At 37.6% G+C, this 27,969-nt stretch overlaps 1 long non-coding RNA gene across 1 annotated transcript in view; it reads right to left on the reverse strand.

Annotated features, from left to right (window-relative positions):
- The window catches only part of LOC109458701 (uncharacterized), a 264,722-nt gene that overhangs the window by 89,602 nt on the left and 147,151 nt on the right, over positions 1-27,969 (reverse strand). Inside the window, exon 4 of the long non-coding RNA XR_012497479.1 lies at positions 9,675-9,757. This is a non-coding gene — a long non-coding RNA (uncharacterized LOC109458701). The remainder of the gene's footprint in view (positions 1-9,674; positions 9,758-27,969) is intronic.

Raw genomic sequence — 27,969 nt, forward strand, 5'->3', positions numbered from 1 at the left:
ACTTGTTTTGACTAATAAAATGTGAGCAAAAATGGCATATGCCATTGATGAGTAGAAACTTTAGGAGCCATTGTGTCCTTCTATCACTGTTCCCTTTATCTTCTGCCATGAGACTGAAAGTGTCCCAAATAGGGATTGGTCCTTCATCCTGTGTCCCAGAATGAAAATAAATTGCATGTAATCCATGGTGGGCATGCAACACAAATAAAAACTAAAATTCTGTTGAAGTCACTGAGATTTAGGGCTTTATTGGATACTGCAGCCAAATTTGGTCTGAGATGTCTAACATGGGGGCAATAGAAAAGGTTATCCATCACCACAGAAGGTGAGTAAAACTAAGAGAGACAACATTGTTAAATTAAAAGCCCCACAAATTCCAGATATTTAAAGGAGAATATGACTTCTGGACATAGAAAGCTATTAGCTATCCCTTTTGGTCACTTGCTTTTTCTAAGATTGTCTATTCTGTGCTTTTGTTGCTGTCCCCTACTATTAATCAATAACTTATCTCTCCGTTCATTCCCCCTCTCCCTCTTCTTAGGCAAAGATTCATTGAATATCCATTATGTTCAGCAATGTGTCAGCATCTCACTTCATCCTTTTTCATACCTTATAAGGAAAACTTCTTGAAAGACTTGCAAGCATACATGATGCAACCACTATGTGTGATATTTTGCCTTAATATTTTCATTATTAATGCTTTTCAAACTAGTGGGTAAGATGGCAGAGTAGGTAAACTCTGTGCTTGCCCCCTCCCACAACCATATCAAAATTACAACTAAATTATAGAAAAATCATCATTAAGAACAACCTGAAGACTTGCTGAACAGAATTTCTGTAACTAAGAATATAAAGAAAAAGTCATATTAGGACTGATAAGTGGGGCAGATATGCAAAACAGGCAGGTCCAAAAACCACTGTGGTGATTAAGAATCAGGAGAAATATCTCAGCTGCAGAGGTTCCTCTGAAGAGCAAGGTGTCCCAGCTCCACACTGGGCTCCTCAAGCCTGGTTTCAGTGACAAGAAGAGGAGTCCCCATAACACCCAGCTGTGAAAAACAGCAGAGATTGTGTCCAAGAAAGATAAAGGGCTGCTAGAGACTGAGGCACTGCAGGTCTCAAAGGGCCAGGGCATAGATTCATTTGCTCACAAGCTCACTTACTCTAAGTTCCAGCACAGAGGCAACAGCTCAGAAAGCACCAGGATCATATGGGGAGGAATTGACTAACATCATGGTGAGGGCTAGAGAGGCAGGAGTTGGTGCAACAGTCTCCAGGATGGAAGCATTGGTAGGCACCACTATTCCTTTGTGAGACTCTCCTCCCACCCGGTAGGCATAGCGCAAGAGCCAATCTAAGCTCTATTAACTGATTAACACCGTTTACTCTGCCCCGGTGATTCCCTGAGACCAGTCCCACTCAACTCAACCAACTGGCCCAAGACTCTTAGGCTCTTCCACACAAGCAACCTGTTTTGGCTTGTGCTGCACTTTCCCAAAATATCTCAAAGGGCCACAAACCCTAAAAAGAAGCAGCTGGCCTTGACAAATCTTGTAGCTCTTGTTAAGTGGCGCCAAGCCCAGCACAAGTGACAACCAGTCTGAAATCTCATTGTATCACATCAGTTGGCTCCAAGCCTAGCATAAGTGGCAGCCAGGCTTGCCCTGTAATGTAGCTTCAACTAAGCAATTACAAACCCAGCAAAAGTGGCAGCTGACCTCAACTCACATCATGGTGCCTCACACCAAAGGGTCCCAAAACTGACACAAATGGGAGCTGACCTCTGTTCACACCATAGCCTCTCCCAAATACCTCCAACACAGCACAAGTGACAACCAAGCACAGACCACTTTGTAGCTCTTACCAAGAAGCCCAGCTAGGTCTTATTTTCAGGAAAACATGGTATATACAGACTTTTTTTTCCTTTTATAATTATGAAATGGCCCTCTTTTTCTATGGTTATACTCCTTTTCTTCAAGTCTAGTTCATTCGATATTAATGCAGGCATACTGGCTGTCTTATACTTGATTTCCATAAAATCTATGTTTCATCCTTTACTTTTAATAAAACTTTATACTTAAAGTTACTTAAATATTTACAGTGCCTTGATATTTATAGTGCCTCTCTTATAAACATCAATAAGTTATATCTTGCTTTTTATTTAGCCTAATAACTTCTGCCTTTTAACTAAAATATTTTGTTCATTTATATTTAATGTAATTATTACTATGGTAGCGTTTAAGTATACCATGTTACTATTTGATTATTGTTGTCTTCTTTCAATTAATAAAGTGTTTTTCAGTTTTTCATTCTACCTTGTCTATTGGATTTTTGTGATACAACATGCATAACATATATTTAGAAGTAAGAGAGAGGAATCTGGGGCAATCAAAAATATGTGGAAATTAAAACCATACTCCTAAATAACCAGTGATTCATACCATATTTCCTCAAAAATAAGACCTAACGGGAAAATAAGCTCTAGCATGATTTTTTAGGATGACACCCCCTGAACATAAGCCCTAATGTGTCTTTTGGAGCAAAAATTAATACAAAATGCAGTCTTATTTTCAAGGAAATATGGTAGGAATAAAAAAATATTAAAAAATACTTTGAGCTAATAAAAATAAAGAAAATATACTAACACAGGATGCAGCTAAGGCAGTCCTTAGAGGGAAATTATATTTAAAAAATAAGAACCACCTCAATAACTTAACCCTCCATGTTAGCAACTGAGAGAAAAGGAGAACTATAAACCTAAACCAAAAAGAAGGAAGTGAATAATAAAGATTACTTATTAATGAAGTAGGGAATAGCAAATAATATATAAAATTGATGAAACCAACAGCAAGTTCATTGAAAAGATCACCAAAATTCACAAATCTCTATTTTGACCAAGAGGGTGGGGGTACAGAGAAGAATAAAATTACTAGAATTAGAAATGAAAGAGGAAACATTATGACAGATCTTACAGGAACACAAAAGAATATAAAGGAATTCTATGAAGAGTTGTATGTTAATATATTGAATAACTTAATTGCAATAGACACATCTCCTGAAAAGTCATAAACTCCCAACACGATGCAAGAAAAAATAGACAATCTAAGTAAAACTGTAACAAGTAAATAGATTCAATTAGCAATCAAAAAAACTATCAACAAAGTAAAAACCAGGAACAGATGGCTTCATGGCTGAATTTTAGCAAACATTTAAACGCAGTACCTTGAGCAGCAATAGTTTCCACATACATACTACTTTTAATGAGCCAGGCAACATACCAAGTCCTTTATGTATCTTAATTTGATGTAATCCTCACAAAAACTACCTAAGTGCTATTATTGTTTATATATCAGGATGTTGAAATTAAAGTATGTGGAGTTAAATTATTTGGCCAAGTATACAGTGAAAAGAAGCAGAGCTGGGATGCAAATACAAAGAGTCAAGTCTCAATGTTCACACTCTACTTTCCCTTTCCTGACCTGTTCCTGAAAAGCTGGAAGAACTTGAAGTCTTTACACATAATAGCATGTTTCCTACTTAGTTATTTTTACCTGCTCCCACAATTCAAAAGATGAGGTATAAACATTTAAGCTGACTCTTTTTGTATATATTTCAAGCACTACTACATTAACATTTTAGTATGATTTATTTTACTGAATAGAATGAAGTAGACATTGAGCTATGTATCTTTTCCTGCTACCTAGCCTATGCCTAGCAAAATGATTCTACACTAATTTGATGAATGAATGAGTAAATGAATGGACAATCTCTTTTGTGAACTATTGGCCCACTGAGGATAAGTCAAACAATTCATGAATTGTGAAGATCAGATGAATAAACTACAAAGTGCTAAGAAATGAAAAATGTCACACATTGTTCTCCTTGTTTGTAATCTTACATGAATCTTTGCAGAGTATGTACTCTAAACATCCTTTGATTTCAAAGTGACTATTTCCTTACTCCTCTAAAAGTAAACTGTCTCAAAATTTTTTGGTTTCTCTGATTCTTCAGCTTAATGAAAAATTTCCCCTTTCATCAAATTTCAGTTAGTGTTTGAAAAAGACACCTTAGCCTTGTGGCTATGCTTTACTTTCTTGATAGTCTGTCTGCCACTCTAGGCTTGAAAGAAGGAAGCACTGGGCCACCCCATTCCTTACTGGCTGGGGTAACTCCTCCCAGGTTCTGTGCTGACACAGCTGGCAGTACTGAAATGATTAAAAGATTTGCGAAATCTGTGAGGAGCAGAGCACAGAATTTCAAATGTGCAAGCTACTTGTCAAAATTTTATAGTAATTAGGAGCTGAGCTAAAAGAGAATGTGGCTGCTTAGAACTTGGTAGAATTTCAATGTGATGTGTTATTTCTTTCGAGATTTTTAAATGGCCTGAATTCATTAATACTCAAAAACTTCAAGTTCTGTGGAGGCAAAAAAAAAAATTAATCTGTGTAGTATTTTAGATAGTGTCCTTTAGATGTGGACCTCTATTTGGAAGTGATGTCTTGGAATTAACTACACTTGAGCATCTACCACTTTATCTCCCTTTTCTTGCAGGAAAGTAGTCATAGTCATTCTAATAGGCAGAAGGTTAAAATGGTGAACAGCATAGACTTTGTACGGCTGACAGCTTGGTCAGGACATTTTATCATAGTTTTCTCTATGTCACTTGCAACTACTTAAACATTTTTTAGAGTTTCATGATCTCTCATGATTGAGAACTACCACTGTTTACATAAGTGTTTCTCTATCTGGTAATATTAAAGCTGTTTTCATTAATAAATCAAATTGAGTTCTAAATGTCTTATCCTTAAATTTTATTCACTGTGTAGAAAGGAGAGTTTTGAGGTGAAAATCCTCACTAAACACAGGGTTTGATTCAATTTATCTGAGACAATCTTTTCATTAGGGGACCCCTACGTTTTCTTTAAACACTTTATCTTAAAAACAAAATGTTCTTTGGGAGTTCTAGCTTCACGGCAAAATTGCATGGAAAGTACGAAGTTCTTATACACTCCAACCATCCTCCGTTCTCCACGCATATAGCCTTCCCCACTATCACCAGCTCATAGCGTATTTTGTTACAATCAATGAATCTTCATTGATCCATCATTATCACTCAAAGTCCAGAGTTCACATTAGGATTTACTCTTGGAGTTGTATAATCTATGGGTTTTGACAGATATATAATGACATGAAACCATAATGAGAGTATCATACAGAGTAGTGCACTTTCATAAAAATCCTCTATGCTTCACCTACTCATTCCTTCCTTCCCTCAAAGCCTGGCAATAATTGATCATTTTACTATCTCCATATCTTTGCCTTTTCCAGAATGTCAGATGGTTGGAATCATAGAGTATGCAGGCTTTTCGGATTGTCTCTGTCACGTAGTAATATGCATTTAAGCTTTCTCTATGTTTTTTCATTGATAGCTCATGTCTAAAGAGAAATGATGAAAAGTGTTGAATAATATTTCATTGTCTGAATGTACCACAGTTTATTTATCCATCACCTACTGAAGGACATCTTGGTTGCTTCTAAGTTTTGACAAATACAAATAAATTATGAAAAATCCTATGCAGGATTTTGCACAAAGATAAAATTTTAACTTCTTGGGGTAAATACCAAAGAGTGGGATTGCTGGATAGTATTGTAAGAACATGATTACTTTTGTGAGAAACTGCCAAACTATTTTCCAAAGTAACTGTATCATTTTGCATTCCTACCAGCAATGAATAAGAGTTCCTGTTGCTCCACATCCTCTGCAGCATTTGGTGCTGTCAGTGTTCTGGATTTTGGCCTTTCTAATAGGTGTACAGTAGTATCTCACTGTTGTTTTAATTTGCATTTCCCCAACGTCATGTATTGCGGAGTATCTTTTCATATGCCATTTGTGCTTAATTGTTTAAAAATCCTATAAGAGCTTTTTCTTTTATAAAAAAACATTTGAGAAATGTTTACTTTAAAGCAAAAAAAAAAAAAGCAAAACTGGCTCAAAGCAAATAAGACAACATTTAACAGTTTAGTTCAAATTAGGAAATATGAATTTTTTTCTTTTGTATTTTTCTGTGCTTTTAAATTTAAAAAAAAAGAGAGAAAGAAAAGTGTTTGAGGTGACTTAAACCTACTCGGCCTGGCATAAAAGAGAAGATCCAGGTGTAAGCAAAGGGATATGCTTCAAACCTGCTCCTTTTAACCCTGGATTTCTCAGCTTTCTCTTCTGATGACGTTTTCAGAGCCTAGAAGGACTAAGCAACCCCTTTGACCTGATATCTTGATGCCACTCATATGCAACAAGAGATGTGTCTGGATGACTTTTGCTTCCTCTTATTCTAACCCTAACAAAGCTACATTACATAAACTCCCCCTCTGCAATGTTCTACACTTCCATTTTCTCTTTCCCATACCAATCTGTTTCTTTGTTGTTGTTGTTGTTGTTTTCACTATTTCTGAAGTGCAACAAAAGTATTAAGGTAATAATGGGAGCCAAGTCCTAAACAAGTAACATCCTCACGCTAAGTCTGTAAGGTACAGCATGGTAAAACCTGTTGTCACCATTTAACAGCCGAGGCCACAGAGGGTCTGTCGTGCGGGGTGCCAGGCGGGGTCTCTGCTCCTGCTCCCCACAAGAGAACGCAGGATATGGTGAGGCCAAAAAGGAACACCCACGGAGCCATAGGTAGGGGAGTCATATCACTATATTCTCTCTGGCGGCATACTCCCCTCTGCAATCCGCTCTTGTTAGCTCAGCTACCATCTTCTTGCTAGCCCCCATTTGCGGCTAGTGTAGCCACAGCAGTTATATTAGTGGCCAATGGCTCACTGGTTATAGCTGACGGCCAACTAGCCACAGTTGATGGCCATCCAATCACAGTTGATGGCCATTTACTACCTAAGACAGCACCTTTCTATGTGAGGCCGAGAGCCTGGAAACTACTTTCTGGGGCTCTGTCCCCACAAGGGCATTAGTTCTGAGATTTCCAATTTCTCAGCATTGACTGTTTATGTTGAGGCTGGGGGAAAGAAAAACAAAAACAAAAACAAAAATAACCCTCTTCTTTAAGACTTAACGCTTGAGAAGCAAAAGCAAAGGAGAGAAGAAGAGAGAAAGGGGAAAAAATACAGCCACAATGGCGGTAGGTTAATGTGGGATATCGATAAAGGGAGTTTACCATGAGGCTGGCTGCCCTTTAATTTGCCAGTTCCTGGTGGAGTGGGCCTCTCCCTTCTAGTAATTTCACTGTTTAGCCCTGTGATGAGTCTTTAGTGAGTGACACTCATTAAACATTTTAGAGGTAGCTTGTATTGCAGTGTTTGTTTTACTAGCATTCAAGCTGCTTTCTGTTTAATAATTCTTATTGTTTTATATGATAGGCTGAAGAAGTCACCTTAGCAAGACAGAACAAATATCTAGTGATGAAGGACCCCAGGCATTATAAACAGCCCAGCAGTGCTTGCTAAATGATAGCGTGTTAAACTCCAAATTGAATGAAAAAGGCCCACCTACTCCCAGCCTTCATGAAATCAAGTAACATCTGCCATCCTAGCCCAGGTTTGGTGAATGTGACCTCAGCAGGGGGTCTGGTATGTGCCTGTGACTCTCACAGCTGAGTAGAAACATTTACACAAGAAAGGAAAAAGCCTAGAGTCAGACATTCAATTTGGAAGCTGGACAAGGCCTAAAAGATCAACTTTCCTCAGAAAGATGATGGAATCAGACAAATCTGGGTCAACCAGAAAAATCTATCCTTTGTTTCTTTATATGCCCAAGGACAGAAATAGTGTGAATTTCTCTGTTAAAAAAAACCAAATAAATGCTTTTTAAAACTGGGAATTCACTGAAAATGACAGCAATTTGAAACACCAGATATAGAAGAATATATGAGCTGTAGGGTTCCTAAGCCACTACTTATATCTGAATAAGTTTGCTGCCCAATTTACCCATTGAGTCTCAGTTTCCTCATTTGCAAAATGAGTATGTCTAGCCTGGAGAATTTTTGTAAGGATTAGAGATAATGAGTGCAATACATTTGGCACAGTACCCAGCACACAAGCACACAATTAATGATAATTTAAATATTATTTATAGATTATATTTTCAGGCCAACCCTAATAGTTAACCAACATTGGAAAAAACAAACAATTTTACTCATGTAACATCAATGGTTTTAAAAGTCTATAAAAATCATAAAATAAGAAGGTACGTGTACTGATGATATTGGTCCAAATTGTCCAGTTTAAACTAGGGCATAAACTATTGCCCTAGTTTATATGTGAAATAAGAGATAGAGATGTTGCAACACATATGAAAAGAGAAAAAAAAAAAGGAGACTATGACCTGCAAGAGGAGAATTGAAGCTGTCTCTTAAACCACCCTGCATCAACCCACAGAGACAGAGAGAAGATTGAGGAGAGGAGGCAATCCCTGGGCACTTTTGTGGCCATTACCTTGCAATGAACTTGTCAGAATCAGTGCTAAAGGTATTGAGAAATTTCTACAGCACCACATTTCTTCTCTCTTTGTTCTGTTCTTCTATAGCTACCATGAATTTGGGAATTGTTATAGAGAATTTTAGTTTCCAACAAATTATTGCCCAGACACGACAGCATCTGCTCTTAACACCTACCCTTTCTGCTTGGTGCAACATTTCCCCACCATAGGCAAAGAATCCACGTTGGAGGCAGATCAGAGCCTGCACATATGGGATGGAAATTCAGATCCTCTCATTCCTCACTAATTGTCATTTGAGTCCAAAGTCTTCCTGAGTGGAACCACTCAGGAAGACTTTGGACTCTAATGACTCACCAAGGTCTTGCGCTATTATATTGCTCTGGGATTCACAATTAGAATAAAAAAGTAAAATGGAATAATTTTAGAAGAACCTTGTTCATAAAGGATGCATGCCGCTTTCACTTAATGTGGCAATTATTTGTCCCCAGAGGACACTGTGTGGGAAGAACACTTATTATTTATTTCATTTTTAAAAGAATGTGTAATTTGTTTTTTTCTCAAAGAACGTATCCCAAACTCCAAACTCTTAATAGTTTATAGGGCAGGACTGAGAAAAGTGCACACGGAAGAACTGATTTTTTTTTTTTTTTACGTAAAATGCTTATTATGTTCAGGTACTTACCTAGAATATAAATAGATTAAAATACATACACCCAAGAACTAAGGGTTTTGCTCAGCCATTATGCAAAGGTGCTGATAATTTACAGCATTCTCCTGATAAGGACCAGTTGGCTCCATTAGCTTTTTAACATCATAGGGGTCTCTGAGAAGAATAAATGCCCTAGCATTTTAAATTCAAAACATTTTTTTTTTTTTTTTTGAATGTCTATTCTCTGCTAGCTACTACAGATGCAGATGTGAATCAGATTTGGTCCGTGCTTTCCAGAAGCATACTGTGTGATGATAATAATAATTTGATTAAGGCTATCAACAATATTATCAGTTGTTGAATTCTTACCACAGCCTGGCCCTGTGCTGAGCCTTTCATGCACATTCTCATATCGAAACTTATGATCAACAATTTTACAGAGAAACAAAATTAGGCTCAGAGAGGTTAAATCAATTTCCCAACGTGTTTTAAAATGTAGATTGCATTCTTATTCGGGTATGGTGAAGCCATCAGATCAGGGCATGACTTTAATTGAAAAGATAATTTGTTACTCACGGTTCTCAAGAGGAGGAGGCACACCACGCCACACCAGGCCACGCTGGGTCACACAGGAGGCCCAGGGTTCCTCCAGGGTTCATCTGGATGCCGAGGGTAAAGGAAAAAAAATGTGGGCAAGAGTCTTTATTGTGGCTTCCCCGGGGAAGGAACAGGTGAAGCAGGGTAAGAAGGTTTAGGATTGGCTAGTTTTAACAATTTCAGCTGGCTCTACGGTGTAGGGACTGCCCCCTAGTTATCTGCTTCTGGCCCTGACTTATCAGGGAAGAGGTATAGTGGCCTGGTGTATAAGAGTCCCATAAAGGAGGTCATTGGGGCTATGAGCTCTGGATTGTTTGGTTTGCAGATTAAAGGTGTACTCCAATCTGAGTCCTTTATTATCTCTAGGAATTGGCTAAATTTAGGAAAGGCAGTCTCTCCAGAGTCAGCAAGGTCTCAGATGTCAAAACATCAGAAACACATGGTTAATACCCTAAGTAATAAATATAGAAACAGAATTTGCACCTAGGTTGGGCTACAGAGCAGTCACTCCCTTAATGACTCTGCTATACTTCATTGGAGGAATGCCTTAATATCTTTTGCATTCTTTGTCCTGTTTACTCCACTTAGCAGTAATATAGAAAATGTAAGGGTGATGGTATATTTTGCAAGATTTAACAATCTAGTTTACTTTTATTTTTTCTTCTTTGTTTCCTTCCCTTCCTCCTTGATTTAAGTGCTCTGTTTCCCAAGGTTGCATACATACCTCATTAATCTAGTTAATCACTAGAAGGTGGACTTAAAAGACACTGTTTCAGCCCTTAGGCCTCTGAACACTGATAACCAGGCTGCAACTCCCTTGCAATTTTTCCACCAGATACCGTGTTTTCCCGAAAATAAGATCTAGTCGGACAATCAGCTCTAATGCATCTTTTGGAGCAAAAATTAATATAAGACCCAGTCTTATTTTATTATAAGACCGGGTCTATAATATGATATGATATGATATGATATGATATGATATGATATGATATAGTATAGTATTATATAATACCGGGTCTTATATTAATTTTTGCTCCAAAAGATGCATTAGAGCTGATTGTCCAGCCAGGTCTTATTTTTGGGGAAACCTGGTATTCATGAATCATCCCTATGACCTGTCTGAGATAACAGTTTCTTGGAACCAACTGGACCCTTGAATGCGTGTTTCTGGACATCAGTTCCTAGGAATCGCCTAACTCCCCATTTCCTCTGTTCTGCCACTTCTTAACATGCCTATAAAATCTGGCTATTCTAGGAAAGGGAAAGATAGCCATTTGAGAAAAAAGCCTGCCAGATTCTTGGAATGCCAGCATTTTAAATAAACTTCCTTTTCTTTCCACCAACCCTTGTCTCTCTGACTTTGGCTTTCATACAGGAACAAGCTGAACCTGGGTTTTTTGGTAACAAAAGAAGGCTAGTTTCCTGTTCATCTCTATAAACAGAAGCAGGATTTGGTTCTTTGGAGTGAAATCTTGCCTTTAACAACTCGGTTTGGTTTTTTTGGTTTTTTTTTGTTTTGTTTTGTTTTGTTTTGTTTTTCAAACCTTAGGTAATTTACAAACCTCACTAAGCTTTAGTTTTCTTACATGCAAAGAGGGAATAATAATGCTTACCCTAAAGAGTTGTTTTAAGGATTAGAACATGTATTAGCATTGTCTGTCTAAGAATTACTCAGGAAAATTCCCTCTGTGGAATTCTTGTTGGCAGAGAAATATTAACACACACTTAATAATTATTTTTTAATGAGTATAATGATAGTGATGTTTAGACAAAAAGTGTTGCTATGGACTAAATGTTTGAGTCCCCTAAAAACTAATATGTTGAGGCCCTAATACCCTGTTTGAAAGTATTTGGAAGTGAAGCCTTTAGGAGGTAATTAGGGTTAAATTAGGTCATGAGAGTGAGGCCCTTATAATGGGAGTGATGCCTTTATAAAAGCAGACATGCAATTCCTGCCCCCACCACTCTAGGTGTTAATGAGAAGACAGCAGCCGTATGCAAACCAGGAAGAGGGCCTCACCAGACCCAGCCATGGTATTCTGTTAGGGCAACCTCAACTGATTGAGACTAGTGCTCAGATGCTTCTAGGTAGAGATTCCTCTTCACTAGATTATATAGAATTACAAAAGCATAGCAATCTGGACAAGGTTGTAGAAAGTATCTACAACTTAGTAAGTAAGCAGTCTTAAAGATGTTAAATGGCTTTTTCCCACCCAAACCCCCCTACTTTAGCAGCAGCTAATATTATAACAGCTGCTGGGTCCCTGGAATCAATTCCTAGTACAGACTCTTCCCTTTGTCTATGGTCCATGCTGCCAAAGTTGGCTTTGTATACACATAAAATGGCATCAACATATGAAAGTATGATTTGAGGCATGAAAAATATATATCTTCCTTATGCAAATTTCTGAACTCATCACTTGGGACTGGGGATTCCAAATATTAGACTCAGTCCTCTGGGGTAAAGGATGTCTCCTTATTGTTCTTGTTAAAATCCTCAGAGCTAATTTGAGCAGTAGCACTATGCAAAAAACTAATCACAGAGTTAAACGGGGTATGAGTTCTTAGTCAGGTGGCTGTGGTTTGATTGTTTTTCATGCTAAGAACCCCCCAACCCCGCAGCCATCAGTAATAGATTACCTGACCAATCCTTCAGGATTGGCAGCTTAAATAGCTGAGTAAATTGTGATAATATTTACAGATTGAGAACTGTGGTACATCAAGAAAAGCAAATACCAACCTTTAAACAGGGTTTGCCACCAAAATATAGGTTTGGATAGTTCCTTAACTATATCCTACAGAATAATAGTTTATTTAAATTGACTGGTTGCTAGATCATCATGGTTTTGAAAGATGGATTACTTTCTGTTGGGACTGATGAGATGCAGATATAAGCCTGGAGCTGCTGGCAGCCACTTTGATAGTACAGTTTGAGAGACGGTTGGAGAATTTAGCCAGACGACACTGCATAGACCTCAGAGTTGGAGAGCAGTACTGTGTCGTGATGATAGATTTACTTTCTGTTGGGACTGATGAGATGCAGATATAAGCATCTGCATTCACCTGTGCCTGCCTGCAGCTAGTCTCCCCTTGCATTTGTGGTCAGATGAGCCTGTTTTGTAAACCCCTTTTTGGCCTAAGCCATTTTGAGTTGGATTTCTGTCTCCTGTAACCAGAAGAACTCTGAAAAATAAAGATCATCATCAATTTTTGTGAGTATAAAATGCAAAATGATGTAAAGAGCTAAGTAGAGGGTCTGTCACATATAAGATGTTTAACAAATATCAGCCCTCCCCTCCCCCACACACTCTCTTTTCTAACACAAATAGTGATAGAGGTATAATAGATGGAATCATTCAAATTGATCTCCCAAATCAAAAGTATCTTGAAAAATAATATTTTAATAGCTATGGGGTCAGACACATGCTTTCTTTATAAAATAGAGCATTTTTTCCTACTTCCTGTAAGCACAAAATATAGCAGCACCTCTCCAAATGCATGAAAAAGCAAATGCAAATGAAAAAGCTCTTATTGATAAGTAAGGCTCCTAATGCTGAAACGAGAAACCTTAATCTTCCTGAACCATGCAACATTGCTGGTGACTAGGTGACCTGAGATATTTGCCTTCCTAAAAGTTTATAGGGAAGCTGATTATTTGTAAGCTTATGCTAACCTAGAAAGCATTGGGGAAGCAAGCTGATCTTTAATTCTGCATATTGAGATAAAAACATATCTCTGTTTGAATCTATGTTCTCCCTTTCCAAGTACTAACCAGGATTGACCTTGCTTAGCTTCTGAGATGAGATGCATTCAGGGTGGCATGGCCATAGATGAGAGAGAGGGAGAGAGAGAGGGAGACAAAGCAGGTCGCTGTGAGAATTAGAGACATGTGATGTGTACCTAGCAAAATTTCTAGAATAAGGTAGGTGGTCACAAAATGATGAGCTCCAGAAATAGTTGAATTACAGCTATATTGAGCTTTTATAGGTGACTTTCTGAGATGTTTGCCAGACCCATAAACTGGCAATATTTCTTCAGTTGACTTCAAATCCCTCTAAATTAGAACATTCTATCATAGAGTTTCTTCCAGCTACACTTCAAATAATTGTTGGTCAGTAATCTCAGGCAGGAAAATTTGTAATACTCTTACTAATTCCAAAACACTTTCCCCAATCCCAACCATTGTCCCCAATTTTATTGTGGTTTCCTCCATTTATTTCAGTCATTATGTAGCTTCTAATATGATATTTCCTTTTGTGTCTTTGATCTCTTTCTATCCCTTGCATACATGTAATCAGACACTTATAAGTCTAAACGGTTTACTAGAACAAAAGAGATGGTAAGAAGAGAGGTTATATCAGGCAGACACACTGTAATACTCAGTTCAAGATAGTATGGCAGATTATTTATTGGTGAAGAGCCTAGGGCACAATTTGCAACTAGGGCTGGAACTAAGGTGAGGCCAGTGAAACTCCTAGGGTGCAAGTTTGAAAAGGCAGAGTTTCGCGCAAGGGCAGTGTCAGCTCCTAAATTTTGCTTCTAAGAGACTCATTCACTTCACGCTAGTCCTGGCCCTGAACTGCAACACTATGTCATGTTGACTATGAATGTATAAAAGCATCCAAAGCTTGCAGAAATCAGTCAGCTTTAACTTGTAGTGAACTGTATTACAAGTTAATGCGAAAATTTACACCACATGATTACACTATATTTCAGTCACAAATGGCTTTATAATTAATCAGCGCCATGTAGAACATGCCTTTATTGCCTTTGGTTCCAGGAATCTTTTTCGATATAATAGGAAGAAAACCATGGGTATGCTGAAGGAGTGGTTTTCAGAGAAGCATAAACATAAATAGTATTCTAACTTCTTTTAGTTGTCACATATAGTCTCAATTTTATTTCTGAGATATTCAAAACATGAGATACGTAGTTTTCTCTCCTATGTGAATTAATTTTAATAAATTGGCACAGTTCACAAGCCCAACTTTGTGAATGCATTTGAAAAGAGAAAGAAAAGTGAGAGCATATTTTAAGGCAGTTCTGATAATTTCCTAGCCCAGAGAGTAAAAAAAAAACACTTGTCCACAACAAACTTTAAAACCACAAAGTTGATGAGAAGCACTTCAAGTTTCCAAGCCTAGGACTAATTAGCCAAACTTTACCAAGAGTAAGACTCTGTTATTTGGTGAGGATTCAAAAAACAAACGTATACTGACTTAATTTCACAGAGCACTCATGTAAGTCCCCACTGTTGCTACACTCAAGCAGCTTCCGCCCCTGTGCTCAACGTGTACTCTCCCTATAAGACTCCTCCAAGCTAATCTTTGTGTCAAGTTTTAAGAAATCCGGGTATTGTACATTTTCAGTAGCTCACACATGTGTCTGCAGACTGGCAGCTGTCACATACTTACCTTTAGGTGGGGTGTGAGGGTCAGGTTTGGACATCAGGCAGTGTAAGCTTTGCAAAAGACTTCACTGGTGTTTTCTGTCACTTCATGTTTTTGTCTGCCCTTTCCCTTTCTTCTGTACTGTATGTTTGTTCCTTTTTTTTTTTCTTTTGGAAGAAAGTTCATGGGCTGCTGGGGAAAATTCTGAGTGATCTATGACTAGAAGGGACAAGGCAGGTTTTTGATGAAGTCTCGAGTTGTAGCTAGACCTTTTCCACTTGTCACGTGGCACCAAATTTATAGACCTGCTAACTGCTAGAGAAGACAGAAAGATGGTCTCAAGGTCAGATGGAGTGATTTACTTGAAATGATATTAACCCTCCTTCTTGCTGATTATTAGAACAAAAGAGCAGAGACAGTGGTGAGAAAAACCAAAGCTCTCTGCTCCAACCAGAACAGGTTAAGTGTTCTTTTAAGGGAAACTCTTCAATTTGCCAACTTTTAAAAGTGTTCCCTTTCCCCACCCTACTCCTCCCCCCAAGTGGTGGGTCTGATCCTTGTGTTTTAGAGAATGCCCACAAGAATTTCCAGGACTTTAAAGTAATTGGTGTCCCATTACCTATCACATCTTGGAGGCTACCTGGTATAAGAGAAAATCATTAGACTTGGGTCATAAATTTTATATCCCAGTTTTGACACTGTAAGTAATTCTTTAAAGGGTATTGGACAAGTTATTTTCCTTTTTCAAGTCTCAGTTGCCTTATCCTTAAATCTGGGATTTTAAATTAATCCCTGTTCTAATTCAAAGAGTCCATGAATCCACGTTAGTCTATATTCAATGCTATGGTTATTCAAAAGTATAAGTGACAGTCATGACTGAAGGAACCTACAGTCTAGTTGGAGATATAAGGCTATGCATGTAAAGTAAAAGCAGCATTGTAAAACAGACTGTATTTTAGTGATGAATTAAGTGGAACAGATCATGGATGTCAAAATATTTCAGAAGAGGGAGAGATCAGGCTGAATTCAAAGGATAAAGACAATCTTCTAGAGAGGGTTAGACTTGGGTTTAATGTGGGTCGATCCATCATGTAGATGAGTTAAAGGGAAGAGGTAATGGGTGATAATAATTCAATCAATGAGAACTACATGACCAGGAGCTCAGATGTGGGAGTGAATATAGTAAAATCAAGTAAGAAAATGGCTCAACAAATCATCAGTTTTAAATGGCAGGAATTGGTTCATTTCTAACTTGCAAAACCCTATTTTCATCTTTCTCACTGGTTTGGATAAGAATCGAAACTCAAGACCTAGAGTATAATCAACTGAGCTATCCATATCCATGTGTGTTATGTACTTCTTAGGAGAGCTTTCCTATGTTATAGCCCATCCTACCTAGTTTTATCTCTGATCATCTTTATTTCTTTTCTACTTAGCTTCCTCAGAAACTATTCTACGAATGAAAGTTTCATTGTTAGAGCTAAAAAGTTTATTCCATTCTCTTTGAGACTTCCCAAAGCTTCCATTATAAGAAAAGTTATAGAAAAATCTGAAGAACAGACAATCTTTTCATTTTGTATCACAGAACACAGTCATTGCGTCTTGACCTACTACCTGTCCAACAATACTTGATCGTCAACCATCTTCCTGCATGTTGAAGTTCCCTAGGTTATGTCCGCTGGTTCCCTGTCTCTCAGGATCTAACAGAATCTCAGAACTTCTGTTTCTATTACTGTGTTTCCCCGAAAATAAGGCCCGGTATTATATATAGTATAGTATAGTATAGTATAGTATAGTATAGTATAGTATAGTATAGTATAGTATAGTATATTACAGACCCAGTCTTATATCATATAAGACTCGGTCTTATAGTAATATAAGGCCGGGTCTTATATTAATTTTTGCTCCAAAAGACAAATTAGAGCTGACTGTCCAGCTAAGTCTTATTTTCGGGGAAACACGGTAGTATTTGGAAGAACTAATTACTTAATTACTGATGATATACTTCAGTTGTGAATATATACCTTACCTCCCAAGCAGAGATCCATGGAGTAACTACTAACTCATTCATTTTCATGAGGTACCCACATGGCAAGATATGGATTGCTTTCTTCCTCTTTCCACCCAATTATTTAGACTCTCAAAATTGTTATATCTGTCTAATGAAGAAGAAAAAAATTTATTGAAGACGTTTGAGGTCAGACCATAGAATCTTGTATTAAAAATAGATGAGTGAAAGGAAAGAGCCGTATCTCATATTTGGGTATCAGAGAGGTCATGGAATGTATCCAGGTTTCATCCAAAATATGTAAAAATGGATCTAAGGCTCTTCTTTGAACTAAGACTAAGGGAGGTGAAAACTTTCCAAACTCTGTCTCATTTAATTCTGAGAAAGCACCTCCTGAAAGATGTGGCCCTGTCTGTTTCATATACCATCTGGTGTTCATTAATTACTGAGAGCATTAATGATGACTTGAAAGCCATTTTGCAAAACAATCAAGTGGAAGTTTTTCCTCAGAATATTTAATGCATTAGACATTCGTTTTATTGCACCAGTTTCAAATAGGTGGGTCTATTAGGCTTTTTGCTATTCGTCTCACATGACTGATTCTTACTCTTACAAGTTTCACAGCTTCATGCTAAGTGACTAAAAATGTGCTTAATTAAATATGTGCTTGGTAATAAGAGAGTTTTTCACAAGCAAGTACAGATGGAGCGAATGTAATTGAATGAAGGAACACAGCAATCCAGTAAGCTTTTATGTAATTGTGGAATTGCATAAGCAAGATATTAGATGAGGCTCTTAGCAGAAGTCTAATAATGGAAGTTTTATTTGTCTCCCTAAAATTTAATTCTCCTGAACTCTTCAGATTCATAGTCGATTCAAAGAGGGATGGACAAACATGTATACCTAGAGAGCTCATGTGTCCTGGTTTGTCTGGGACAGTCTTAGCAAATGCTATTGGTTTCCACCAATAACATCTTGGCATCACATTCAAGTTCATGTCTAAGGTGTCCCAGTGCAAGCACCTGGGACTTCCTCTGTAAGGACTTGGCTCAAAGGAGGCAGGCCAGAAGTGTATAGTTATTTATGCCTCTGGGAGTGGGCCTCAGATAATAAAAGATGAGAGCTTAAGAGAAAATAGCCTAGTTTTCTTTCTCCTTGATGGATAACTCTGAGGTATGTTCTAGGTTGATTTTCAGAGTTTAGATGTGTATCTATTGCTGGCTTCTCTCCTGTCCTTGTCTTAAGTCTTCACTCTCCCACTGCTGCTTCCTGGGATGACTATCCAAATAAATGGTTTGTTTTCAGTTTCTTGTCTCCCAGTCTGCATCTGGGGAAAGATACCCTAAATATGCTTGCTGTCCTTGAGTCCTTTTGAAAAAAGCCTCCTTTGCCTCACAAAAAATTTCTGATCTTCACTATACTACGTATTAGACAGTTATCCTAGTCATTTGCTATAAGGATGCATTGTTGTTGGACTCATCTAAATTGTAGAAAATCTTGCTTTCTTTATTTTAAGATTTAGTTTCGAGCCAGTAGTTCTAAATAGTCTTTTATTTACTTTTATTACAATCTTCCAGGAGACAGATAATTGGAATATTCTAGTTCCTCTGGATACCTCCAGGGAGAAAAATTCATTCCTTTTGTGTTTTTACAACATTCTATTCAGACATCTCTTACAGCACTTAATATATTAAATTACAATGGAAATTTACATATCTGTTTCTTCCACTTGATTATAAGTTCCTTCAGATCTAAGGACATTGTTATACTGATCTTTCAATTTTCAGAATATGATAGTACCTGGGATACTTAAGTGATATTCATTTAGGGAGTGAATGAAGGAGTGAACTTTATACATACATTATTGAGTCTATTTGAAAACATGTCCTTTTGAAAAATCAGGTCTGGATTTCTGGATTAGAAGAAGTATATTATTAGACAATGGAAGCACATGATTCTGCCATAAACCCAGTTACTTTTTCAGGAAAGAAGTTGCATAAATAACTGTGGCTCATGTATTGAACAATAGCAAACCTTTTCTTGTAGTCTTAACACAGTTGATCATGGATGAACACTTGAAGGAAAGACAGCTTCTAAATAATTTGGGGCAAAATTCCACCTAGTAGTCTTGTTCTTTCATGTAGTGGCCAAAGAGTTTATCAGTTTCACTTCTGTGAAAATGAATTTTTAGGTACAATAGAAGGCAATACATATGCCTGCCTTGTGACACCTGAAGAATCCTGAGACATTTCTATAGTTTTCATAAGACCTGCCACACTGGAAGCCCCAAAAATTGTCTGGACAAAACATCAAAGTTCTTTGCCATCCTACATTTTTTAATATCTTTGAAAGCTATCTCAACACATGCAACCTGTTTATACCTCCTGCTTGTAACCGTAAAGAACCAAATAAATGCAGATATAGGAGTGGATAAATGGATTGGGTCCAAAGTGGGAGATTATTGTGTAAAAGCAAGTGAGGAATATGGGCAGGAAGATCATGCTCTAAAATATGTTCTCTCAACCTTCTTGGCTTTCTCATTTGACCTCTGACTGATGTGACTCTCCGATTTTAGCATGTGTCATTTTGTATCTGTAGCTTTCTTGGTGCACTTGCTTTTTGGAATAACGACTGCTATTCCCAATCTGCTTTTGGAATGTGTTATGGACCCCAGGTTGCAGAGTACCTCTCATACTTAAGACAAGATAACAGAGACAAGGCAGCAACCATGCAAAAGAATATCTAGGAGCAGGTGACCAGACTATAGCCCTCTCCTGGGACGTGCAGAGAGCGACAATCCCCCAGGACCACTGGGGGCTTATTGACATTTGAGATACAACTACCTGTTATAACAACATAGTAGAAGTTCTCCTATTTTAAAACTCAGATTTCTCAGATGTGAAATGACCCAGAAGTTATCTAGTCACATTCTGTCATGGTAAAGGGAAAAAATAACAATCAAAAGCTAAAAGTCAACAAACAAAACTTGGAAAAAGTCAACACCCTAATTATGTATAGCATTCTAAAAGTTTTCAAATAGTTTGTCTCTGTTATGTCATTGTATGCTTGATACAGTAAATCTGTTGGGTGGAAAGGAGAAAAAAAAGCTGAGAAACAGGGAGTGTAAGCTGTTCAGCTAGTTATTGGCTAAGTCAGTACATGAGCTTTTTGCTGTCTCAGTATTGTTCCAGCACATCAGCAGACCTATCCATTTTTGGTCTCCCCCACTCCCTTTAGAGAACCATCCTGTTTTAATCTACTTTCCTCAGGAATGGGTAGATGTTCCTAGTCTGGCCAATTGTTATATCCTTTTGAGATGGGGTGGGGGCCGGGCCTCTAAGAAACACCACTAACCAACTGCCCACTTAAGACAAAGGATCAGTAAATCAAGATGAGACAAGGAAACCAGCCAGAACAGGCCAAAACCAAGATGGTGACAAGATTTACCTCCAAGTAACCTCCAGTCACGTTATACAGTCATTGTAATACATGTCATGTTAAATGATCCACCCACTAGCGCCATGACCCCTCGGAGAAGACCAAAGAAAGACAAAAAAGGGGTGTATCCCAAATACCTAGAAAAGCCCACCCCTTCCAAGAACTAATAAGGATATTCCTCCCCCTTATTCCCATATTAAAAAGCTTAACAAATAAAAACCACAGCCAAGGAGGATGGAGGATGTCCATAAGGACAGCCTCTGCTCTGCCTATGGAGTAGATCTTTATTCAATGAACTACTTTTGCTTTGTTTCCTGGCTCACTCTTGAATTCTTTCCTGCAAAAAGTCAAGGACTTTCTCTCTTACAATACCTTCTCACTGAATAAGTGACTGGTCTAAGAGGTAGACATTCATTTTGTTGTTGATATTTAGCTTTTGATTTTTTAAAAAAAAATTTTTTGATATACAGATACTGAGAAAATGAAGTCATTTTTCCCACTGGGGTTAATAAACTTGTGGTAAGAATCTGTAACTTTTGGAGTGTCTTTTATTCATTTAGAGAAAATTTATCTTCAAAGTGAGGATTAAAAAAAAAAAAAAAGCAGTAATGGGATTTGAGTCCTGGTGTTAGTCTATGACATGAGACCTTGGTTCTTATAGCCCTCCCCCAAGTCCAGGTATCCTTTTTGGCTTACTAAGCCAAGGAGTTCTCCCGATTTTATTAGTTTGCATTGTATTATTCTTTTTTGTGTCATTTGACCTATTATAAAGATAAATAAGATAAACTGGTAAATCATGTTCCAATCAGAGTATAAAAATGACTTAACCACACATGGAATTAAAACAGGATGAGAAGAGTGACTTTAGCGAGGAGACAAAGAAGGCAGAATCGCTAGAGTGTATTTGAGGTTGTATGTCAAACACAGGACCCTGAAGGACATGCAGGAGAAGGGAGTAGAAGAAGGTAAAGCTGGATGGAACATGAGGAATGTGTGTCAGCATCAAAGACTTGAGGATCCGTATTGTAGCTCAGAAAACAGTATTTTAATGCATGCAACTTGGTCAACTCAGCCAAGTCACCCAACGATTCAACTAATATCTTGTAGATGGTCCTAGTCCACAAGTACCTAGTACCTAAGGTCTCTGCCTCTTGAGCCTATACTCCTGAGTGTTGCTTTCCATCAGTTCTCCTCAGTGCAACTTTGGTTTACTAAGTAAAACGCTTGTCTTTGGACAGGGATAACAACCAGTCTGACTTAATACTATAATCATCTGTAAAAATCCAGAACCGCAGAAGCCTGCTTTCTCAAACACTTGGCTTACTTAAGTCCAATTTAATGGTCTAAGAAATAAAAGACACTAGGCAAAATGGGGATTATTCTATTTTGCGCTTATTTAGTCATTCATAAAAATCTTCCGTTTGTTAGAAGATCATTTCCTCTGAAATAGAGCCATTGGTTTAAGGAGGGATTGAATGAAAGAAAGTCAAGTACCTTGGTCGGAAGACTGCTCCTGTCACAAGACATTGTGACATTTTTTTAAAGGCACAATTTAAAAACCTGTTAATTCTGAAGTTAGTTTTGTAAGTAGAGTCTTCATATTTACAACCACCAGTTAGTGGGTGGTTGAGCCAGAAAGCTCTGTAGTTAGAATCTGACCTTGCTAATTTAGCGAACACCAATTTAATCCTGTAGGCATTTATTTTATTTTATTTTTCGCTAGTTACTGTGCTCACTCTTAGAGATACAATGGTGTACAAGTGTGTTACAGTCCCTAATGTCATAGAGCCACTAGTCTCATGGGAAGAAAGATAGTTAAGACAAATAATGGCATTATGAGGAGAGGGTTATGTTCCATGCTAAGGGAAGTTACGGCAGGAGGCTGGACTAATGCAGGGGCCTAAGGGCCTTCCTTTCAAAATCAGTGTTTAAGCCAAGATCATAGGGACAACTAGGATTAGCCAAGAGAAAGTGATTGTATAGAGCATTTTTGACAGAAAGAACAGTATGTGTAAAGTCTAAGGCAAGAGAAAGGGAGGACTGACCCCTGGTAGAAATACAATATGTCCATTACGGTTTGTACATAATGGTGAGGTGAGAGGAGATTGAGGACAGATGGCGCTAACATAGTAAGTAGCATAAGTAGTTACTAAAAATATACTGAATCAGTTAATTTTGCTAGGATCAGATTGGTGTTCTCTTAATTAAGAGAGTCAAATTCCAACACCAAGGTTGTCTTGCTCAGCTGCCCATTAATTAGTCACCAGGAGTCAGATTGTGGAGAGTCTCATAAATTATTTTAAGGAATTTAAATTTGGTGTTTGAAGTGTCTTTAAGACAGCTATCTGCCTATACATCCATCTATCCATGGCTCTGTTTATTTAACATATATTTATGAAGTGTTTATTTTGTGGCAGGCACTATAACAGGAATTTGATTTATATTAGAGAATAAACTAGACATGGCTCCTGTCTTTGTGAAATTTAAACAGAAGGTAGAGGAATGGACAACAAACAAGTAAAGAAACAAATATGTGATACAGCTTATTATCAGTACAGTGAAGGAAACAAGCTTTACTTTACCTAGATAAGCTTTACACACCTAGATAAGTTCATATAAGAGATTTCTCTGAGGAAGTGTAATTTAAGCTGATAAATAAAGGAAAAGAAGAAGTCAGCCATGTGAAAAATGGCATGAAGAAGATACCAGGCGAAGCATGTATAAAGGCTAGAGGAGAGCAATATCTTGAGACATGAGAAAATGAAAGCTAGCCACCATGGTTGGGGTATAAAAAGAAGGGGAGAGCGAGCCAAGGTCAAGGTGAAGGTTTACCATACATGGCTTTGTAGGCAAAGTAAGGAGTTTAGATTTCATCTGAACAGCTATGAGAAGACATTGAAAGTTTGAACAGACAGTAACATGTCCTGCTATTATATCATTATGCTTTATCTTTCTAAGGGTTATTCTAATTGTTGTATGGAGAATAGATTTGCATTAGTCAGCTTAGGCTAGCCTAATAAGACACCACAGACTGGGACACCTGTTTTCTCACAGTTCTGGCAGCTGAAAGTCCAAGATCTGGGTGTCAGCAGGACTGGGTTCTGGTGAGTCCTCTCTTCCTGGCCTGTGGATGGCCATCTCCTCATTATGTCCTCACCTGACATTTCCTTGTGAATGTGCAGAGAGAGAGGGGGGCAGGGATGGGGGAGGAGGAGAGAAATCTGTCTCTTACAAGGACACTAGTCTTATTGGATTAGAGCCCCTTGTGACTTAATTTATCCTTAATTATTTCCATAAAGGCCCATCTCCAAATACAGTCATATTGGATATTAAGACTCCAACATAAATTTTAGGAGGAAACAATTCAATCCACAGCAAGATTATAGATCAACAACAGAAGTGGAAATACACAGTATGCTAGGATCATGATTGTGTGCTGGAGCAAATAATGTTAGTGTCAAGAAATATTTAGAGATAGAAACATTAGAACTCGTGGATGGTTTGGATGTGGGAGGTGGTGTAACTACTGATATGTGAAAGTCTTGGAGACGAAGGATTTGGAGGAGGGAAGCAAGAATTCTGTGTTGGAATTGTTATATTTGAGAAATCTGTGAGCCACCAAAGTGGAGCTGTTTGTTGACAATTGGATATAAGACTGTGGAACTCAGAAGAGAGACTTAGAGAGAACATACAAATTTGGGAATCACTGGAATAAAAACTGTCACTGGTGATGCTGTAATAAATGAAGTATTACCAAGAAAAAAATGCCCACTGTCCATTAACACTTAGTGGACATGGAGAGAAAAGGGCATAAAAAAAAAAAAAATTAAGAGACAGAAGGCAGGAAGAAAACCAGGAAAATGTGTTGTCAGGAGTAGAAATAATTGTTTTTTGTTTTTGTTTTTATAATTCTTATGCATTTATTTGAGACAAACTGATGACATACACCGGGCAGCAAGACCTCAAATGCTCCTGGAGAGAGTTTTTAAAAGGAGTGGGTGTCTGTGTTGGAGTCTCCAAAACTATGTCTGGGTTCAATGACTGTCTCGAAGAACTAACAGGATTCAGCATTTAGTTGTACTCATTGCTATGATTTATTACAGCAAAAGGATACAAAGAGGAATCAACAAAGAGAAAAGGCATATGAGTTAAGTTCAGAGGAAACTAGGTACAAGTTTCCAAGTGTCCTCTCCTGGGGAGGTCACACAGGACACACTTAATTCCCCCAGCAAGAATTTGTGACAATATAAGTAAAACACCACCAACCACAGAAGCTCATTAGAGAAACAGTAGCTAGAGCTTTTCCTGGGGGCTGGTCATATAGGCAACCTCTGGCACAAAATTGCAGACTCCCTTAAAGAAGCAGATGTTCAGCACAAACCCTGCTGTTTGCCCAGGCAGGATAGGTACAGGGAGCCACTCTTACTAGTTCTGGGAATGGTAGGAGCCCTCCCGAAATCCAAGTTCCCAGATGCCTCCCAAGGGCCAAACTTGTAAGCAGGCCTTTCTAAGGAAAAGCAGTCAGACCTGCTTGTTCCTCTTTTCTGCATACTGTCAAGATGTAACATGCTGTTTATGAGGGTTAAAGCTAGAGTTGAAAAACCTGATTAAATTATGCGACAAAGTTATTGGTGACATTGTAAAGTAGGACAAATGCATGGGACAGGGTAACCTATAAGTCTACCATGGGTTGAAACATAAACAAAGGTTAAATAATGGAAGACTATAGAAAACTCCAGAAGACTTGGTTATGAAAGGGAGCACACAGAGTGTAGTAGGTAAAAGTGAAAGTAGGGTAAGTGGAGTTTTGTTTGTTTGTTTTTAAACAGGGAATTCTGGAATACATTGAGAATCTAGTATGTGCAAGTTGGTAGAGAAACAGGGGTACCAAAAAGAAAGAAGATAATCAAGAGAATGTGAGTTCTGAAAAGCCATCAGGGTACTAGAAAGAGTGGCCTGAGGCTGGAGGAGAGACTGCTTTTATCTTGACAGGAAGCAAGACAGGATGTATTTAAGGGCAGAAAGATTTGAGGATTTCATAACAGAAAGTTTGCTTCTTTTAGCATTTGTTTAATCAAAAAAATGGGAGACCGGGTTTTCTGTTGTGAGGGTAAAAGAAAATGGAAGTGAATTGAGTAGAAAAACAGAGTAGAAATGACAGTCTGGTTAAAGTTGGTGACCACACATTTATAATTGCAATGAATGCCTAGTTGGGTGATTTATTCAGAGAAAATTGAGAAAGAAAAGTTTTGTAGTGGGGATAGTCAGAGGCATGTTATAGTCAACTCAGGAAACCATAGGAACATGATGTGGTACTTGGGAAAGGTAACAGATATAGGTGCAAAGCAGCCTTGAAAAGGGCAAGATGGAGGTAAAAGGGCAAGCAGGGAGGTAAATTTCACAAAATTAAATTCAGAGTTTATTCTGACTTAGCTTTCCAAGAAAAAGTGAATGATCTAGAAGTTCAATTCTGTCCAACCAACATTTACTGAGCACTTATGTGCCAGACACATGGTCTGGACAACAGAGATGAGACATAGTGGAAGACTGTTTTGCATATTAAAATATCCAACAGTTTAATTTACCATAGCATAAAAAAGAGTTAATTAAATCAAAAGAAAAAATGATCAAATCATTTCTGTTCTTCCATGGGGAATTTAATGCTTTGTATTATTTGGAACTAGTATGATGTTTTCCTGGAGTTCCCATGTGATTACATACAAAATATTCTGGCCTTATATTATTTATGTTGTATTTTCTAACTTCCCTTATTTCACTATAATAAATTTCACTAATCAGTTATTTGCTTACTCTATAGCCATTCAAGTTTTATTTGTTGGGTTTGTTATAGAAAGTATAGGGCACATTACAGAAGCAATGCTAGGAATTGCTATTTCCTCTGTTTTAATAAATCCAGGTTTTAATGAGGTGTCTGGCTGATACATAGCACAAAATTTAGAGGATAAATCAAGCCCTCATTTGAAAATGAGAATCTAGACTTTGCTAAAAGCGCCATAATACTTTGTCAGTCTGGACTGACAAGAGAACAAAATGCTATTTTTAACATTCATTTTTATTCTTGAATGTTATTCTTGAATATGTAGGCATATTCTGATAAAAGTATTTCCATTTTGAACTTTGGGGAAGTCTTGATTATAAAAATAAATTGAGAAAGTAATATAGCATTTCATTTTGTTCTCATTCAATCTCAGCAACCCCAAAGAGGGAAATATCCTAAATTCAGACATGCCAAAATTCATACGGAAGAAATAAATATATCTACAATGACACTGTGTTTATCCATTTAGCTGACATCCTAAAAATTAAACTAATGGATTTATCATGTTGCATCTAATATATATGTTCCTAAATATTTTAATGCAGCAACTATATATTTACTATCACTGTATACCAAGAACTATGCTAACATCTATGGAAGATACAAATAAACCATAGTCTTTGCCTCCTGTAATAGTTCTACTGAGGAAAAATGAAATGCATGACAGTTTTTATGAGTGGAAGACAACCTGAATAGGACCCTGAATAAGAGGCATAGGAAGCGAGTAATTACTTTGGTCTGTAAGATCTAGTTACTATTTTAAGAAGCAGCAGCTCCAGAATAAACTCTTCCATAATTGAGCTATTTCCATCTCTGGGTTACTCCTCATCCATCCCCTCACATGAAACTTCTGGACTAGGTACACACACTGCATAATTTTATCCCCAAACGCCATCTAGTTTGATGCCTCCATGACTTGCACTTGTTATTCCCTCTGCCTAGAAAGCTGTACCCAATTCTGCACTGTATTTTGACCACTAATTCCTAGCCACTCAAGAGCAATAAAAAAATTTTTAAAATAAATAAATAAATAAAAAGAAAAAAACATCACTTACTCTGGGACGCCTCTCCGACCCCACCTGGCTGGATTAGGAAACGCTTTATTTTGTATTGTTAAAATAACTTCACTTAACCTCTGTCTTCAAAGTACCACAGTATCCTGAAATTGCCTCTTCCCTGCGAGTCTGTAAGCTCCTCAAAGGCAGCATGTCTTGGATATCCATGTGTATGAATGGGCACCATTACCAGTCCCTAGAATGATGCCTGGCACATAATGGGTTTCACCAAAATTATCACATCGTTGAATGAAAAGGAATATTTGATAAGAAAAATATCCTGGTTAAATGCGACATCAACTTGTTGTTTCAGAAAAATGAACAAAGACATGATGATAGTCAAAAGTAGTATGATTTCCTTTAGGGTCTGTGAGGAGGTATATCTGATTATAATAAAGGGATTAAACTATTGAAAAACTAGGATGAGACATATAAATCGAGAAAAACCTATATACAACATAATTTTGTGACTGTGTATTTACTATGTGCTTACCTCTTCTGAATTCAGTGTCTCATTCACTCCTCCAATAAGTTTGCCATGTAA

Source organism: Rhinolophus sinicus, linkage group LG01, assembly GCF_036562045.2.
Source record: "Rhinolophus sinicus isolate RSC01 linkage group LG01, ASM3656204v1, whole genome shotgun sequence".
In the NCBI taxonomy this organism is placed as follows: Eukaryota; Metazoa; Chordata; class Mammalia; order Chiroptera; family Rhinolophidae; genus Rhinolophus; species Rhinolophus sinicus.